This window comes from Parasteatoda tepidariorum, chromosome 5 (assembly GCF_982258835.1).
Source record: "Parasteatoda tepidariorum strain Cologne lab strain chromosome 5, Ptep-v5.0, whole genome shotgun sequence".
In the NCBI taxonomy this organism is placed as follows: Eukaryota; Metazoa; Arthropoda; class Arachnida; order Araneae; family Theridiidae; genus Parasteatoda; species Parasteatoda tepidariorum.
The window spans coordinates 103,213,564-103,228,416 of record NC_141759.1 but is presented as its reverse complement, the minus strand read 5'-3'; the positions used below and the strand labels follow the sequence as shown (position 1 = coordinate 103,228,416).

At 30.3% G+C, this 14,853-nt stretch overlaps 1 protein-coding gene across 1 annotated transcript in view; it reads right to left on the bottom strand.

Annotated features, from left to right (window-relative positions):
• The window catches only part of LOC107440642 (plexin-A2), a 526,176-nt gene that overhangs the window by 426,530 nt on the left and 84,793 nt on the right, over positions 1-14,853 (bottom strand). Inside the window, exon 2 of the mRNA XM_087164666.1 lies at positions 2,439-2,500. The gene's annotated coding sequence lies outside the window, so the exon portion shown is untranslated. The remainder of the gene's footprint in view (positions 1-2,438; positions 2,501-14,853) is intronic.

The following is a 14,853-nucleotide window of genomic DNA, read 5'->3' as shown; positions in this document are numbered from 1 at the left end:
CGAGTGTTTTTCTATACACACAGCCGTTCGCTGGGCAAACAAAAAAAGTTGAAAAGTTTAGAACGGAATGTCATGTGTGTAAACATGAGGTAGGAAATTAAGAAAAATGATTGTGCTTTTGTGAGATTTGATTTTTCTTACATAAAAAAGCGAAGTTTAAATACATAAGGTAAAGGAAATATTTTTATTTATCAAAAAAAGAAAAAACATAAAAGACAATTTTAATTTCTTTTAAGAATAAAATCTTAAAAATATTACTTCAAAAGTATTTAAATGATTCTTTTTATTTTCTCAGAAAATGCGTTGTATCTCTACAAAATGTAATTCATAAAATATTTTTTTTTTTTTTTTTTTTTAAATTTTGTATTCTATAAATTTTTTACTGTAAGATTTGATTTTTCTTACATAAAAAGACAAAGTTTAAATACACAAGGTGAATGAAATATTTTTATTTATTGAAAAAAAAAGCAAAACATCAAAGATAATTGAACTTTCTTTTAGAAATAAAAACTTAAAAATATAATTTTTAAAATATCTGAATGCGTTTTTTTTTTTACATTTCATCAGAAAATACGAAGTTGAAAAACGTGTTTAACTCTACAAAATGCAATAAAATAAAAAAATATTTATTTTTTCTATAAAATTTTGTATTCTATATATTTTTTACTGTAAGATTTGATTTTTCTTTGTGAAAAAGGCAAAGTTTAAATACATAAGGTAAAGGAAATATTTTTTTTTTCATTTCAACAGAAAATGAGAAGTTGAGAAACGTGTTGTATCTTTACAAAATGCAATCAAATAAAAAAAAAATTCTTAAATTTTGTATTCTATAAATTTTTTACTGTAAGATATGATTTTTCTTACATAAAAAGACATAGTTTAAATACATAAGGTAAAGGAAATACCTTTTTATTTATTGAAAAAAAGTGAAACATCAAAGACAATTACAATTTCTTTTAGAAATAAAAACTTAAAAATAGAATTTCTGAAATATTTAAATGTGTTTTTTTTATTTCATCAGAAAAGGCGAAGTTGGAGAACTCCTATTTCTACAAAATGCGATAAATAAGAAATATTTATTCTCTTTTTTAAATTTCGTGCTCTATAAATTTTTTACTACATAACATAGAAAATTACAATCAAGAAATGTTTTGTTAGATTTTGTAGCCCAAAATTTAAGGAAATATATATTTTTTAAATTATAATACAGAGAACAAAATTTAAGAAAATGAAATTTTTCTGCGAAATATTTTTATTTATCAAAGTTATTTTTATATATTAAAAGACAAAATATTTTATTTATTTATTAAACGAAATATTTTTATTTATCATGAAAATTGATACTTAAATGTATAATTTTTACAATTCTTAAATATATATTCCTTTTAAAGAAACTATAATTAAATGTTGAAAAACACGATTTTTTAAGGGAAATATTAAATAAAAAATATTTATTAATGCATTTGTTTTTGAATTGAGTGAAATTTTTAAGTCATGCAGAGAATTACGAAAACTATTATTCTTCGTAGGGTATAAACACAAAATTTAAGAACAACAAATATTTTTATTAAAGGAAATAGGAAAGCAAGGAAAACTATTATTTCTGTCTAAGCTAGTACAGGAAAGAAGAAAAAAACTATTGATTTGTCATTTTTTTTAAATATACGTTTGAAAAATATTTAAAAAGTTTCTGATTTTTGTCGTATTTTAAGAAATAGTTTGATTGCATTTTAAGAAATAATTAAAAAAAAAGTTGACAAACATGAGACTCTACAACATATTATGAAATAAAAAAAAATTCAAAATATAAAGAAGTAAAATTATTGAAAATGAAAACACTTAGTTAGATTTGATAATAGAAAAGACTAAGTTTAAAACCATTAGTTTTCTCAGCGAACTAATTTTATTTATCAAAACATAAATAATTACAAAAGAAAGGTAAGTTTGATATTCAGAAAAAGTAATTTTCAAAATATTAGAAATTTTTTAAGATATAAACTGAAAATTTGAAAAAAAAATACTGGATAAAATCTGCTGTAAAAAAACAGGAACAGTTTCCGTAACAAATATAAAATTACAAAAAAAAAAAAAATCACATTTGAATTAAAAAAAGTATTTTACTTAGAAATTAAAATTTTGGTAAAAATGTACAATTGTTTGGTAAAAATGTACCCCCCCCCCGTTTAGTTTTCTCGATTTATTGACGTTAAGATTGACGATAAAAGATTTAGATTTTTGTTAAAATTTTTTTTACAACTATTTTTAAAACAATTAAAACATTTATTATTAATACTAATTTATCAAATAAAATAGTATTTTTAAAAAAAAATTATAAGCACAAGCCGGTTTTTATGAAAATTTATACGTATGTTAAGTCATAAATGAAAGATTATGAATAACATTACAAACACAATATTGTTTATGGAATAATGACTTACCTATCTAATTTGTGTGTTTGTAAATAAAGATGATTAAATATATCCAAAAGTCACTCGAAAATCTAAAAAAAGAAAAGCAAAATTTAATTGAATGTAAAAGATGGACATAATCAGTGCATTTAAACAATTAGATAACAAGAACTATGAAACTAAAATACAAGAATAAGTGATCTTTAAAAAAATGAAATCAGTTCCTAATTAGATCAGCAGAGAAAAGTTAAATTTTAGTTACTTTTTATTTAATAATAAAAAATTTACTCCCATATAAAACTAAAAATAATTCATTAAATTTAATTAATGAATTAACATTTGAAAAAAAAAACTGTATTAACATCAAGTGTCATTAAAAAAAATGTATTTGATTTTGAATCGATGAATAAAAAGTATTTTATGAATGATTGAAAATGTGAACAAGATATATAGGGAGAGCGTGAACTAACCTAATAACGTAAAGTCATCGAGAATGGCAACAGTTAATAATCATGCCTTAATTATGCCGGTATATGTATTTCATTTTTGTGCTTGATATCGTAGTACTGATCAAAACCGATACATTATTTGCTTTTTTTTCACCCAGAAGGAAGAACAAATATGCAGCTAGTAAAAAATTAAAACTAGATCTCTGGTAAGGGGTTTTTCAGTTATAAAACAAAGAACAAGGAATCAAATACCTGCAAACGATTTAATGTTAAAAGAATTAAAAGAAACGAACAGCAGCAGAAGATTTTAAATTCTAAGAAAGAATCTTTTTGCTTTTTAAACACTAAACAGCTACTTTAACATTTAATAAATGCATTTTTCTTAAAAGTAAAAATAAACTTTTCAAAAAGTACGTGTCCAAAACATTTTGTACAAGCAATTTTTCAAAACAAGTTCGAGATTTCTTTCAAAAAATACTTTATGATCAGTTGCAAAATTCAAATAAAAATAACATAAAAGCCTTTACTTCCTCGCCGAAGCGATTTTAATATTCAACACCATTCGCTGGCAACAGATGTTTTCAAGAAGATTACTTCTAAAGCGCTGTCATTAAAAATGTCGTCTGCTTTTTTATTTGTTCTAGGAACAAGAACATATTGATCTCCAGCAAGAATATCGTATCGAATTGTTTTGCTGAAATCGCCTGCGACTGTCAATGGGGCGAATCTAAAAGTTATTCCAACTGATAATGAAGCAATTCCTATACAGCCGAGGGGCCCAACATATATCCCTACAATTACAGTTAACGCTGCCCTCAAAACCGAAAAAGAAAATGAAAAAATTTCAAAACAACTGTTAGCATTTTTTTTGTTCTGTGTATGTAATCGATTGCAAGAAGCCATTCGGTGTAGATTATGGCCCGATTCAGAATAATTTATTTTTTCAATCGTCTGATTTTGAGATGAGGCTCAATTTTTATGGATAGTGTGTCGAGAATATATTCAAAATCAAGTCTCTCTCCCCCCCCCCCCCAATGGAACTATGTGAATTGCCAAGTAGTTTAAGAAGACATAATATACATAATGTTAAACATTCTTCTGCTAAAAAATACTCTTTTTTTTAATTATAAATAAATTTAAAACTGAAGTAACTAAGAATAATTTGTACTGTTTTTTTTTTTAATCAACTTTAAGTATTTCTATTATTTATATTTTTCATCAAAGTGGTTAATTTATATGGACTTTTAATCTTATTTATATTTATTAATATTTTAAAAAAATTCTTACCAAAAATATTTGCTCCAATTAAAGAAAAGGATGGATGGAGAATTCCTTTGCTTTGCTCATGAAATCTTTAAAAAAAAAATACAAACTACGTAATAATGAAAAATTGTAGCATATCAGGGGGCTAAGGCCTATTTTTAAATGTGACGAACCCTGTTAATTTTATATTCTTTTATAACCGTCGTTGAACAGCAGACCCAATTTTTTGGGGGGTTTACGGCAACCAATAACAAGCCTTAGCTCGTCCCGCCCCCGTAAGGGGGCATCCGGGGGCACTCCCAAAGTTCGAAGTGAGCGTAACAGTTCAATTACATGAGCAAACATATTCAAAATTTTCAAATTAGAGTTTTAACATATAGGTGGAATATTAAATATGAAATACAGAAAACAGTGCTACTTAGAAATAAGCTAAATGCCAACAAACATTACAAAGAAAATAAACAGTAACAATCAGAAGAGATATTGATGTCGCATCTTCAGTGGGGGTGCAAAGTTAATAAAAGGAAACAATTTCACATGGAAAATATAGGATGTTTGTAACTCAGAATATAATTACGGCTGGCACAACAGTACTAAAGGTATCAAATTCCAGTAATTTTTTTTTTTAACAGAAAGGACATATATATATATATATATATATATATATATATATATATATATATATATATATATATATATATATATATATATATATATATATATATATATATTATATATAAAAACTCTAGGAACACAAGTGATTAAAATTTTCAAAATGAGGAATCACATAGGGGCAGAGATTGACAAAGCATGAAACTAAAGCACAAAAAAAACATTTTAAGAGAAAATTCAAGTAAGAATCAAACCATAACAGGTAAATTAATAAGCCGTGATTTAGGTGTATTTTTCCTAACAAGAGGCAGCAAAAGGCCATCAGGATTCAGGGAGGTGCCTTGTTACTAAACAATTTTCTTATTATTTCCTCAATTCCCTTTTTTGTTTTAGGGTTTGACCAATGCTGCTTTATAAACTCGTAGGTGGTTTTTGAATGAAAAAATTTCTCTCTAATGTGCTTAAAATTTGTACACTGGATTAAAATATGTTCCCAATCCTCAACAAGCTGACAGGTACAGCACAGCTCAGCTCCCTCAAAAAACCTGGCTTGATGTTGTCCATGACAGCCGTGATTAGTTAGGAACTGATTTAAAAAGAAGTATCCACCAGCCATCGCGAATGCTAAATACTTGAAAAATATTTCAATTTTTTTTATTTATCTAAAAATAAAAACTTATTAAAAATCCGGGAAACAAAATAAAGAAAAGATATAGTCTTTTCATCAGCTCACACGATTATATCCGCAAAACACCATTATTTCCTTTTTATTTAGTTTTCACGATTTCTAGTAATTTTTTTTTAAATATTTAAAAATATTTAACTATTTTTTAAAATTTTTTTCTTCTTTTCTTGTTATTGATCTTTATTATTTTTCATATTTTTCTCTATATTTTAATTAGATATACATATAATTGTGTGTATTAGAGAAAATATCAGGAACAGGAACACGTAACTTACAGTGGTAACTCAAGATTTGCTATGATTCTATTACAATGTATTTTTAGATAATCCCTTTTCAAACCCCGGCTGAATTTGATTGATGAAATGACAAGGCTAAAAATATCTGTGCAAAAGATTAAAGAGACGGATAGGGATTACTAAATTTGTACCATTCATCCGGGTTATGATTTATTGAAAGATTGCATTGATAATTAGAATTCTCGAATATTCTTTAAAATAGCTCTTCCCTACTGCATTTATAATCCAAGTATTAAGAGACCGATACAGTTTGCAACTGATATTCTCTAAGATTCACAATCGAATTTGCTAATTCACGCTTGCTTAGCTTTCCTATCGGCAATTAATTAAATTGATTTCTTTCTTATCATGACATACTTTAATAAAATCAAAGACAAACTAATTAACTTAAAAACTAGACCACATACACTTTGTATGGTAATTCCATCAACGTGATTATCATTTAACTAAATTTTAATGAAAAACTTAAAATGGGAATCAAGTCTTCTTAGGAATATTTTAAAATCAACAAACATGGTATTCGGTAATGAATCCATTTAAAATATATTTTCAGATGAGTGGTCATAAACTAATACTGATACAAAGAAACCTAACGCTATCGAAATGAAAATAATCACTATTGAGGAGGGCGAGTTTGAAAACACCAAAACTATTATCTGATGAAAATAATCTGTTTTTGGGAAGCAATCATTGGGGCTGGTAAGCGGCAGCGAGCATGGGGCCTAGCCCCCTAGTTAAATAACAAAAAAAATATAAATAGTCATAAATAATTTTTTTCGATCCTGACATTGTCTTTGGTTAAACAAGCTCGATATTTGCATGCAAAAATTGATTTATCTTAAATAGTTCCAAAAATATGGTGAACTATGCAAAAAAAAAAAAAAAAACTGAAGTTATTTAGGTTTAGGTCTGAGACCTTTTTATTATTTAGGTCTAAGTCTCAAGAATTTTATTTTGCCGAAAAAAAAGCATATTTATTCAGAGAAAGTACTTTTTCGTGTCTGATTTCGTAGTTTAAAATATCGTTAACTAATTAGCATATTTCAAATATATGCATAATTAACATATTTCAAACATATACATAATTAACATATTTCAAACATTAAATATCTCGAACCATTAAAATTGCATCTTTCTTTTTCTACGTAACATGTTTTTTCATGTGTTCTTTATATGTTATTATGTTTTTGTTATGTATATGTTTATTATCATGTATATTTTATATTATTATGTATAAGTTTTAATATTTCTTATGTTTTCATATGTTACGTAATATGTTTTTTTTTTCTTTGCGGACGCTGAACAGCCGATCTGAGAACTGAATGTGCGACGCTTGTTTCGCTCAACTTGAATAACCGTGTAAATTTGAACCGTATTGAGATCTTAGCCGTAATATATGATTCTGAGACGTGGTAGTTCAGGAGATAGAGTGAACCGGGTTCGAATCCCAGCGATGGCTTGTCGATACGAATCCGCATCCGACTAGCAACGACCACAGTGCTGACGTAAAATATCCTCAGTGGTAGACGGATCATGGGTTAGAGTCCCATTGCCATCGGGCTAATTGGGGGAGGTTTTCGTGGTTTAATTCTCCACATAACGCAATTGAGGATCAGTCCTCCACGAAGGCAAATTTCTCCCAATACTCGATGCAGGACTTCCCGTGTCCTCTGGATCGGGTTCAAAATGACAAGGCTAAGGAGTTGTCATCAGTAGTCGTAAACACAAAATTGGGTCTGCAGTTCAACGACGTCCATAAAATGAAATAAATTGTATGATGACTCATTGTTAAAAATCAACTTCAAATAGTGATTTTCGAATTTTTATTTTGAATTTTTTACAATAATTTTTGAATTTTCTAATTTTTTTCCACAGAAATAGCACTAGAGATCCATTTTTAGGAAAAGAATTTGAAAATTTTTTAGATTACGGTTCAATTCCGTGTTCAAGCGCTGTAATGCTAAGCAGTGAGTTTGCAAAGGTGATATAAGCCGATTCTGGCTATTTTCTGATATTTTTTAATTACACTCTAATAAATACTTAATCTAAATCTTACCCAATCAATAATAGTGACGGTAGAGGCCGGTGATAGTGGTCATACTTTGACCACTGCTTTTCCGATTCACCACCACCAACTGGACACTGGTTCTTACAAGCGATAAGTACGAATTTCACTATCGATTTTTATTGTAAAATAATATCGATATTTAGCAGCATATCGTGATATATTTCTAATTTAACTAATTTGTTTCGTTTTTTTACATCGGTTAATATTTGCATTATCCAAATAAAATTTTTGCAACGCTCAAAATAATAATTCGATAATTAGCGATATTCGATAAGTTACATTATCGACAATGTTCCCGATGCTACAGTTTTGGATAATTAGTATTATCAATAATGATCGCAATGTTATTATTGTGTCCGATATCAATCGTTATCGTTAATGATTGGGATATCGACGTATTTGCTACACCTATGTATAGTATTGTAAGCAGGAGACTTGCGTAAATTAAAATCTAGTGAACTTAACTTCATGGTTCTTAAGCCCACAGTGGATACCCAAATCAATGAAAATCTATCAAAAAATTGGACCAAGTATTTACGAATCTTGGTTCAAAGAAAAGATATTTTCCGATATGGGCCCTGTATAAAATTGTCAGATTAACCCGATATTTTACAATAATTATACAGCCAATATAGCCCTATATGGGGCGATATTGACACTGCATAGGACCAATATTTCATTTTGTATTATTTTATTTCATAACCGTCGTTGAACAGCTGACCCAATTTCATGGGTTTACGACTGCTAATGTTCAACTCCGTAACCTTGTCATTTTGAACCCATCCAGAAGACAAGGAAACTCCTGTATCCGTACCCCCAGAGGTTTTGATTCGTTATGGGAACATGGAGGACTTTGCGACTCGACAGATTTAACGTGCATAAGTCACCATTTACTACACGGGGAGTCTTCGGCCGGCGAGGATCGAACCCATGACCTCTTGGACATAGGTCCAGCACCCTACCGACCAGGCTATCCCGACCCCTATAGGACCAATATTAAAAAAAAATCTAGACCTCCCAATAGTGGTCCCTCGATGCATGTTCAAATAGGGCCCATATTAAGTCAATTTTGAGCCAAGGTAAAATTGTTGCTAGGGGCTGTTTCAAATTCGTCAAATATCCTCGAAGGATGGAACATATTTTTTTCTCTCTTAATGCCAATAAAAGTGGAAATTTCTTTATTAAACGGTAAGCGTGAATAAAATCCATTTTATGTTCTGCAAAAGCAGCAACGGAGAAGAATTTAGTTTCCCGCCATCACACTTTCCCAAGAAAGGTAGAGGGCGCAGATTCCGGGACAAATATGGGAACGGGGCGTGTGTGGTTGATTCAAAAAGTAAGATGGATTGCACTTCTTGAATAACATGTAAATGCTCCCTTTTAGTTCGCTGCACGCTCCACCACAGCCCACAATATATCTCCACGCTTTATTTTTAGAGGAAGATGTTTTAGAATAAAATAAATGTAAAAGGTGTGACGAAAATTCCCGAAGAAATCTCATTAGTTCTGCTTTAATCCCAACGAGAGTTAAAACGCAAATATTCGCTTTTAAAAAGTCTTAAGTGTCGGATTTGCAACATTATAAAAATTTTTTTTTTTGCATATTTGGCTACATTTTCTAAGTATAAACGAAATCTCTTCAGGTTTTTTCTAAACGGTTATTGGCGATGGAATATGCATTCGAAAATTTTAAAGTTCTGTGCAATTTTGACCAAAGTAGGACTTGACTTTAAAAATTGTTTTTTATATTTCTTGCTAATTAATTAATTTTAAAATTGGTCGCAAAAAAGTACTTTCTTTAAATATGCATACATTTGTTTTCAGTGGATTCGCTTTCTTGACCCACCAAATAGGTTAAAGGAAAAGTTTGGTCTCCTTAATAATATTTTCGCTGCATGAATTTTATTATTTAAAAAGCCAAACAATACTCCAAAAAAATTTATCCCAAAGAAAGTGGCATGTATTAATGTTATTTATTTCACCAAAGATGATAATATGTACTTTGAATTGTAAAGAATTTTAAATCGGAACAAAATTGATTAAATAAAAAAAATTATTTCATAGGAACAATTCAACCACTTTCTTCGTGATATACTTTTTTCTAAATATCTAGTTTTTTCAGTCGATAATTATCGTAACTTATTCTTCTGTAGTTCGGAAAACGAACATATCGATTACTTGATATAAATCGTCGTATAAACTGGGAGATTTTATTGGCTAGACATATTCTAGACACTAGATTTTTATCTATCGTGATTTACCAATTAGTGAGTGTGGGACATCGTCTTTTATAATACCGGAAAATGTCAACTTCTGAGGCGATTAGGAATGTCTGCGAAAAAGATAATTTCTGATGCGATCCAACTATGGCAGTGCAGTAATTCCAAACGATTTTTTTCTCTCGCAGACGATTGTTTTGTCTAAACATAAAATTTTATAAACACTAATTAGTTAGCAACGAAATGGCAACGACTTGTCATTTAATTTTAATAATGAAGAACAGGATGTTAAAAAATATTATGACACCCTGCATAACATTTGTTCGTGTCTCATATAATTTGCAAAAGAAAGCGTTGTAATGTACGCTGGAAAAAAACCCCATTTTAATAACTTTTGATCCAACGATCGGGTATTCAAGTACTTTTTAACAGTTGAATAGTTTGAACATGCTTACTAATTAGCCCTAACCCTTAATTAATCACATATATAATTGATTTCAAATATCCATTAAAATCATTGCTGCAGAATAGAAAATATTGTGGGAAATTTGGTTTAATTTTTAATTCTAGCTGTTATAACGCAAACTCGAAGAAATTTTGCACACACTTATAAAACTATCTTACTTAAGAAAAAATTCATAATTATTATTTTTTATTGCTTTATTTATGACAGGCGAAAAAATCTAGAACTGAAAGGATTAAATTAATTCAGACTATAATTCTGAAAAACAATATCCAAAAGAGAGAAGCAGTCCAATAGTTTCTAAGAAATGAAAATTTGAAAATAGAAGCCATTCCACCGATTTCGAAAAAAAAAAAAAATTGAGTTTTGTCTCTTATATGTTAAAATGAATTAAAAATTAGTACACCTTATAATGAATTTTTTTTCTGACTCATGACTATTTTTAAAAGAAATAATAAAAAATGATTCTTGAAAATAAATTTTTCTGGAAAATTATCTCCTTGGATAAATGAATTTCAATTGTGGATGCATGATGTTTATTGATTTGAGAAATTAATTTAAAAGGTAAGACGAAAAACAGGACGAGTGATATTAAGAAGCCCGAATTTTCATCTGCTCTTCTGGCTAAATTATTAAGACGTTATTTTCCAGATTACGGCTACCACCCATATTTTGATGGTCAACAATCCAAATTATCAAGAAAAATGTATTTTATCCAAGTCAAAATTCTTGATGGTCCCAGCAAATAAATTTGATGGTTTACGCTGGTTTCACCGAGATTCATGATGGTCCAACATAATTTGATGGTCACCATCATCCAACATTTTCCATTATGTGTTCATGGGTTTTGATATGCCAGCTAAGTTCCATCATTCCACGATGGAAAATGCTACTTTAATACTATGATGGTTAACCATCAAGATAAGTTTGAGTCTCATATAAGAACAATCCATGACGATCCGAGATGGTCCATGATGGTTCCAACTTAACATTTCCATCATGGTTTAACCTTTTAAAGGGCCATTTATTTCTAGTAAAGGTAAATTAAAGTATTTTTTGAATTGAAATTTTTTTTAAAATAGTAATTGGTATAAGAAAAAAAAAACTAATTTAGTTTATAAAAATGTCATTTTTTTTGGTGGTAAATATATTTAACACGACCCATTAGGAACTTATTGACTTTTATTTTCTTTATTTATAAAATCTATATTATATAAAACGGTAATACGTATGTATCAATAAAACCGATGATATTTCTTTTCTCGCGTTTGCAACAGTTTTCATTTTTAATTGATAGGCTTCGGCGCGCAAGAGCACGTAGTGAGTATCATATGGCTAATCGGGTGATTCCTCACCGAATTATCAAAAAAATTCTCACAAAATTATCTTCATCGAAGCCGATGCTTTACATCCGGCGTTCAGTACTATTTCATATTGTTTTACAACACATGGTTTCAGCCCTCTGGTGGGAAAGACTTTAAAACAAAACTTACAACAGTTACTTTTCTCAACAACTGAAATTTAGAATAGTGTGATTCAGAAAAATATGCGAATTGTTTTCAAGCTCAAATTAATATTGAAATGCACAGGTTTAGAATTTTCTACAGTGAAAAGTTTTCGGAACTTCAGTGTTCAAAAAAGTATACAAAAGCTAGACGTTAAGAACGTATCCAATGAGCGAGCAAAGCGAGCATCGGATTGCAAAGCAATCCCGAAATGAACTGCGAAAGCAGTTCCGGGGGTTGGCGAGCGCTAGCGAGCCGGGGGCGAAGCCTCCTAGTAAGTTTTATAAATGCTAAAAACTTCAAAAGGAATTATGTATTTTATAACTCTTATACGTTTTTTTAAATTAACAAATGGTTACCCCTTTTATTTAAACGCACTTCAAGAAAGCTGAAGTTATTAAGAAGTGAAAACCTAAATTAAATGTGGTAAAAAGTGGTGGGAAGTATACTTCAAACTGCCTTCGAAAGGGTTAAGGGGAATTCTATTTGGTATACCACCAAAACAATTCGTTTTTTTTTTGGGCCATCATTCTAAATTAATAAACCATTCCAAGTTCCTGCATTACGATGATGGTTATGCATGCTAGTTCCAACTGTTAATTTCTAAGATACTATGATGGAAATTCATGATGGTTCATAATACTACAACGATGCATCTATTCCTTCTAGTGAGAAAATTAAATAATAAAGCAGTGAAACGCCTCCAAATTATTGGTCAAGGATTTTAATATTTTTAGTTTTTTTAAAATTTATTATGGCACACTCTTGATGGTACATAGGATTCTGGCCATTTATTATTATGGTACACAGGATTCTGATAATTTATTACGGTACACTCTTGAGGGTACATAGGATTCTGGTCATTTTTATGGTACACAGCTTTACATCACTCGTGATGCTTTTATTTTGTGTTAACAATTTATGGCTTTTCTCGTAATGATTTGTAGCGTATATCTACCATTGCAAAAATATAATTCCAATTCACTAGTATATAAGACTCGATTCCATGGCGTGATACCTTTTGATAGATGAAGGTTGGCATTGTCTAATGGTCTTTTCCCACATGGGTGACCTTCGGACGTGATGTAAACACGCCTACCTTGATAGAAACTCCTACTTCGATTTGAACACGCCTACTAAGATGAATGGCCCACAATGAACAGTTGACTTGCGATTGCGACATTATCCACCTTTTTGCGCTGTTGCTTCTCAGTCTCGATCACACGCAACGTCCGCTTGTATACACTCGACTGCTAAAAGCAGCATAGGAGCGACCGTGAACTTAATACAGCTTTCTCGATTAGTACTCAAAAAGTACGGTGATCATAATACAGCTCTCTCGACTTCTCACAAAACAGTAATGAATCAACTTGTGGTATCTGTTCATCGAATCTATCACAGATATAATTCTGGTGGGGGAGTACTGTAGCGTGTCTACCACTGTAAAAATTCCAACTCACTAGTATATAAGACATGTTAACTATGTTGGGGTACCTTTTCATAGATGAAGGTTGACATTGTCGATAACAACACTGCCCATATTATTTACAATTTTTACTGGTGGTACGTTCATTAATTTTTTATTCGAAATGCATAAAATATAATCCTTTCAAACAGCAAGAAATATTTCCATCCAGCACCTTGAAGGGAAAAAAAAAAAGATTTTTTTCCTATTTCATCTAAGATCTCTTCCAAGATTCAATGAACAGGGGGGGGGGGATCGAAAAATCGAAGAAGAATGTTGAAGAGGAACTCGAAATTCGCTGGGGCTGCGCATTACAAAACGATTTCTCGCTTTAACATGTGTACCACGACGTTCTTCTTAAAGAATGTCAATTCTGTAAAAAGAAGGAAGGGTCCAAGTAAAAAAAAAAAAAAATCTTCCATTTTTTTCATGAAAACACGTCCACTGATGGATGATAGTTTCGAATCTTCCCATCTTAAGATTCCTCCTATATCGATATAGAAAATTGAACGCACTATCGATGGTAGTTCATAAAAACGGGAGACAAAATTTGTGTCACGCGTAATGCCCGACTTCTTTCTTCCCACCTTCTTCGTTCTCAGCTGAAGAATTTAACACCAGTTCGTGAGTTGTGTTGTTCATTGGCTTCTGCTGCGGACAGAAAATATTTCCTCTAATCCACAAAAAGAGAGGGGTGGTCTAGAATTGATAAGTGTCGGGGGTATATTTTATGTTACGATCGTGGATGTTAAGATGATTGAAAAAAAAAGTCACGATAATCTACTAAGTGTACTATTTTCTTTTTCTTTTTTAAACTTTGGAAAGATATTGATGTTTTGGAAGATATGTTAGGTTTATATTTTGATAAACTTAAACATTTTTTCACTTCACATAATAACTCTTTTTTTTTTATTGAAGCGGATACATTTTATAAAAGGGATTTTATTAAGGCAGAAAATACTTCCGAGACTTTTCTTTATATATATAAAAAAAAAGCTTGCCTTTTTCTTAAGTCTGTTTTTTAAAGGCTCTGCAATCACAAGAAAAAAAAACGGATTTTAACGAATAATATGTTTATTTCGGTATTTTTACTGTATTGTAGTGTAAAAAATTACAATCGGAACTCAAGAGCCGGGATGGTTCAGGGAATAGAGCGTTCGCCTTCCAAAGCGGCGAACTCGGATCTCAGTCGATACGAACTCCGCATCCGACCGGCACCGACCACAGTGCTGACGTGAAATATCCTCAGTGGTAGACAGATCATGAGTTAGAGTCCCCTTGCCGTTAGACTAATCAAGGGAGGTTCTCGTGATCTTCCTCTCCATGTAACGCAAATGCGGGTTAGCTCCACCAAAAAAGTCCTCCACGAAGGCAAATTTCTCCCTATACTCGATCCAGGAGTTCCCTTGCCTTCTGGATT